The sequence below is a fragment of the Peromyscus leucopus genome, chromosome 5, assembly GCF_004664715.2.
Source record: "Peromyscus leucopus breed LL Stock chromosome 5, UCI_PerLeu_2.1, whole genome shotgun sequence".
Taxonomy (NCBI): Eukaryota; Metazoa; Chordata; class Mammalia; order Rodentia; family Cricetidae; genus Peromyscus; species Peromyscus leucopus.
This window is the reverse complement of record NC_051067.1, coordinates 43799620-43805276: the sequence shown is the minus strand read 5'-3', so window position 1 is coordinate 43805276 and position 5657 is coordinate 43799620. Positions and strand designations below refer to the sequence as shown.

Below are 5657 nucleotides of genomic sequence, written 5' to 3'. Positions count from 1 at the left end.
ACACCAACTTTTTTTTTTTTTTTTTTTTTTTTTTTTTTTTTTTGCATAGTTTCTGGGGATTGAACTTGAGCCCTTGTGTTTACAAGACAAGTAATTTACCAGCTGAGCCATCACCCAGCCCTGTTATTTTCCTGCATTTTGTGATATCAGACCCCTGTCAGATGTAGTTTTGAAATAGCAAATATACTCCTGCATTCTGTCGTTTGTCTCTTGATTTCCAATAATCATTTCCTTTTCTGTGTGCATAAGTTTATTGTAACTAAATTTGTCTAGCTTTGCTTTTCTCTCCAGTGTTGTTGAGTCTTATGCTAATGTTGTGAAGTCGCTCACTCCCTTTTCTTTTAGCAGTTCCACAGTTTCAGGTCTCATTTTTGTCTCCAGTCTAGTTTGAGTTGCTTTTTGGGAGGTAAGGATTTAGTTTTCGTTGTTCAGAACGTGGATGGACCCACTTACTCACAACATTTATGAGCCAAATATTACAGTTGGGTAGACAGAGAAATTCTACTGTGTTATACTGCAGGGTGACCTTAGATAACGATTTCATAGTGCATGCTTCAAAGTGTTATCAAAATGAGTTTGAATATTTCCACCAGAAACAAATGATTAATGGCTAGGTATGGTGGCCCATACCTTAATCCCAACACTTTGGTGTGGTCTGGGGGAGGTAGGTGGATTTCTGTAACTTAAAGGCCAACCTGATCTACATAATTTTTTTCAGGACAGCCAGAGCAACATAGAGACCTTATCTCAAAAAACAAAAAATATTAGTGTTTGAGTAGATATTATAACCAGATTTAAGTATTATACAATACATATATGTGTTGATGAATCATGCACAACTCTACTCATATGTACAATTTTTTATGTTTTTAATTCAACAATTAAAATTAGCCTAATTAATTTTTAAAAAACTAATTTTTTTAGAAAGGTAAAACATCAAACTGATAATAACAAGTACTATACTTGATCTTAGCCAAAAGGCCAAGAAACAATATACAGATACTATGAAAGGGAAAATGGGAAAAGTGAGAAGAGGTACTTTAATTAGAGAGGAGGGAGAGAGATCAATACAAAGGAGATGGAGGAAAAGGGACAGACAACACTTAGGATAATTGATAAAACCTCAAGCAATTATTATGTTTTTACATTTGGCTAAAATTATGAATAATACACACTATATATTATCATAATTCTGTGTGTGTGTGTGTGCGTGTTAAATAAAATTATGCAGCTCAGGCTGACACTGTTTCCCACAAGAGCACTAGGCTGTCTAATAAAAAATAAAAATTAAAAAAATTAAAAAAAAAAACAAGACCCAACTTGAGAAACCTCTTTTTGAGTTGTTGGTCAGGAGATACCAAGGGACTCCCAAGACAATATAGACTGTTGCTGTTACCTTTGGTCACCTCTCAGAGGTTGAAGGTAAGTTCCTATTGCTAAATATATACTGCATGACTCAGACACAAGCCCTGGAAAATCCCAGATAGAGCTAAACTGAAAGTCTCTGTACTATTGTCCAACTTTCACAGTACCAGAAAGTGCTTGGCAAACTGCCAAGATAAGGGAGAAATCAATAGTCCTACCCAGCTGTGACACCTATGAAACATAACAATGACTATCATGGCAAGATATCCCTAAAGGTGCAATAGTGGCACTCATATTTTCATGGTAACCAACAGCTGTTTAATTGGACTTACAGCCTGCTCAACAGGAAGAAAATCATGTCTGGTACTAGAAACATAGCCAACTATTATTACTAGTGAGGTCATAGATCTTAGAGGAAAACTTACTACTGACACTTTACTAGACCAATAAAACCCCTAGCTGCATTCTCAAACTTATCCTTGTACCCACAGTAAGTGTAGCTCTTACCTCTCATTAAAGAAGTTTCTCTTTACAGCAAATGGAGAGTCCATTACAGAAGACCATAACTGGCCATAATGCAGCAATGATGGAGAGCCCAGCCTCAGGGGGTTACATCTGCTACACAACTCCTTCACCTAGGGCTCAGAGGACCAGGAAGTCTGCTGTGAGATTGTGTCTCTTAGAAACAACAGGGAAACTACACCCATGATATCTCAACAATATGGCTGCCTAAATAAACATGAACAGGGTCCCTCCCATAGACAAAGAACTACGGACAACCAATGACAGCTGAGAGAGGGAGAATTGGTCTCTCCCAGGAATAAACACTACAACTGATTATCCAGCACAAAGTGGTCAGCCCTGAAGTCACATGCACAAAAGGAACACTAAATGGACTCATCAGGTCTTATTTATATGTATGTACATACATGCATACACACACACACACACACACACACACACACACACACACACATACACATACACACATGCATGTGTGTAAAAAAAATCAAGAAAAAGAAACCAGCAATTTGAGAATGAAAGGAGTATATGGGAGAGGTTGAAAGGAGAGGCAGGGGAGGGGAGGGTGGAAGGAAAGAAAAAGAGGAATTGTTATAAGTAAATTTAAATAAAATAAAATAAACTTTTTAAAACTATTTCTTTTTATATTTGTGATTATAATAACATAATTTCCTCTTTTCTTTTTCTCTTTCCAAACCCTCTCATATATCCCTTCGAGCTCTTTTTCAAATTCATGGCCTCTTTTTCTTTAATTGTTATTTTATATATATATAAAATATTTATATATATATATAAAATATTAGGAATATATTCCTTATATATGTATGTATAATGTATGTATATTAACACACATATATGTATATATATGTACATTCTTAAATACATAAATATAATATTCTCAATCTATATATTACTTTTATGCATGTCTTCAAGACTGATCATTTGGTATTGGATAAACAGTCTGTTCTTCCCTTCAGAAGGCTATTTCCCTGTTCTCAACATTCCTTAGTTGCTAGTAGTTCTTTGGGTAGTTTTGAGGCCTCCTGGACTCCCCCACATCCTCACTCATGTTAGCATATCTATTGTTGTTTCCTTGTTCATCTGTTTAGAGAGTCATGGTGGTGAGACTTTATGGGTGTAGCTTCTGATTTTCCTAGGAGACACATCATATCACAGCAAACTTGCTCTTAGAATATTTCCACTCCCTCTTCTGCAATGATCCTTGAGCCTTAGGTGTGGAAGTTGTATTATAGATGTATCCAGCAGGACTGGCTCCACAATTCTGTATTTTGGTTGATTGTGGGGTTTTTTTTGCAATGATCTCAATTTGCTGCAAAAGTTTTCTTGCTGCAGGGTATCTGTCGGTTTAAGGGCAAATATTAAGAATGTACTTAGGAGTTATGCTGGTTTAGTAAAATAGTGGTTATAGATTCTCCTTCAAGGTCCATGACTTCTCTAGCTCTAGCAGTTGACTAGGTTTCTAGTGATAGACATGATTTCCCTCTTGTTGAGAGGGTCTTAAGTATAAATAGAGCTGTCAGCTACCACTAAAGTATGCATGGCATTATTGCACCCTTAGAGTTATTGTACAATTGTGGTAATTGCTGTGGTTCATAATTATTATTGACATGGTTCACCATAGCTCATAATTATTACCCTTGCTGTAATTATAACTTTTGTATTTCTAATTATGCCATAAAAAAACAAAAGATTAACCACAACTGGAAGGGACATCAAAAATTATAGTTCTGCCATAGCATTTATATCTAAAATATATGTTGAACTCTTCAAATTAATAGGATAATTCAATTTCAAAATGTACAAATGTCTTAAATGTATTTTCATTGAAGATAATATGCAGATATCTAAAACATACAAAAAAGCATTATGATCACCATTAACTAGATGCAAATTAAACCATACTTGACAAATTAAGGTAGCACTATGCAGCAACTCTAATGATTACACATTTTTTAAAGGACAATACTGAGGCCCAGCATGAAGGCTCAGCAGTTAACAGCTCTTCAAGGGGACCCAAGTTCAATTTCCTGCAACCACACTGTGGCTCAAAACTATCTGTAACTCCAGCTCCAAAGGAAGCAACAGCCTCTTCTACCTGTCTGTGGGCATGATACAAAAATACATGCATATACACATAACTAAAAGTAATAAAAAATAAATATTTAAAAAGAACAATACCAATTTCTGGTGTGAATTTCAGAAACCTGGACTCTTTGTCCAATATTGATAATGTAAAATGGTACAGTTACTTTAGAAAACTGTTCGTTTAGCAGTTTCTAAAACTGAAATGTTAACATATAAACATTACCTAAATTCTAATCCCATATATCTATCGAAAGAGTGAAAAGATGTGTCCACATAAGCATGTATGTGAATGGTCAAGTCAATGTTACTGTAGTAGTAAAAAACTGGAAACGATTGAAGAGTCTACCATCTGTGGGTGGATAGATTAAATGTGTTTAAAGTAAAATAGACAAATACAACATCTGGAAAAGGTAGGTTTACACTGACAGAAACATTGCAAACTGACTGGGCTATAGCTAGGAGGGCAACTGTCTGCAAATGGGCTTGAAAAAGCATTGGAATGAGGGCAGTGTTCTAAAACAGATTAGTGGGGGTGTTTGCGTATCTATAAATTCACTAACATTATTAAGTTCTACTTTTAGAATAAGTGAATGTGAACATCAAGTTATGCTATAATAATTAATCTCATTAAAGATATTTTAATAAAAGCAAAATATCTTAGTATCAAGCTGAAAATGTAGGCAGTGATGGAAAGGCAGGCATAAAGAGTGAGAACCCCAAAAAGTAAACAGGCAACGGCAAATTCCAGAATGTCTACTAACAGCAGTGTCCCTAGGAATCTTGTCAGGAAAAGAACACAGAGACTGTCCAACTGTGCCTAGAAACTTCTCCTTCAACATACATAGAATGGACAAGTTCACCATGTGGGACTAAATGCAGTGGTGCATTTGAAGGTAGGATGGGCAGCTCTCCTCTGAAGTCTGCACAGTGGGCTCAGGAGCTGACCAAGGTGCTGAAAATTACCCAACTCAAGCTGAGTTTATGTTATTGCTGTAAGGAACAAACTTACAGGGGAGTATACTAGATATGACTACAGAATTGACAACCTTCAAGAGTCAGGTGATATAATTGCAGTTACAATTAGTCATTAACCACAAGGTCATGTGCTCCTGTGACAACCTATTTTACGTGAAGAAAGCCCATACCTGATGAGGACTCAGAAAGAAACCAAACCACCCCTGGAGTAACCACAGGTAAGAATTCACATTTCATGCCTTCAATATTGATGATAATTTGTTAGTATGCTAATGTTTTCCAATTAAACCAATTACAGTTCCAAAATATAACAACCCTCATAAAATACTATATGCAACACAATACTCTCTTCTTCCTAAATGCTAACCTGAGCATATTTCTCTGCAGAAAACTGTTCATATTTATCAACTTATTCATGAACTCACTCAGCAATTTGTAGCTTGTAAGAAATCATACCCTGTGTTGACCACAACAATTTTTCAGAATATAAATAGATTTCTAATTTAATCACCCCACAGTGCAGGACAACCTGAGAAAACCTTTATTATTTCATGACTCAGGAGACAATATTTTGAAAGAAGGTTTGTAAATTTGTATCAGTTTCTCTAAAGCTAATCTCTTTAAGATTAAATTAAAATGCTAGAATTTGCTTCTTCATTAAAGAAAATTTTCTCAAAATATTTCAAGAC

At 35.4% G+C, this 5657-nt stretch overlaps 1 pseudogene; it reads right to left on the bottom strand.

Moving 5' to 3' along the window:
* Positions 1-887: 887 nt before the first annotated feature.
* Positions 888-993, bottom strand: LOC114685927 (annotated as a pseudogene).
* Positions 994-5657: the final 4664 nt, after the last annotated feature.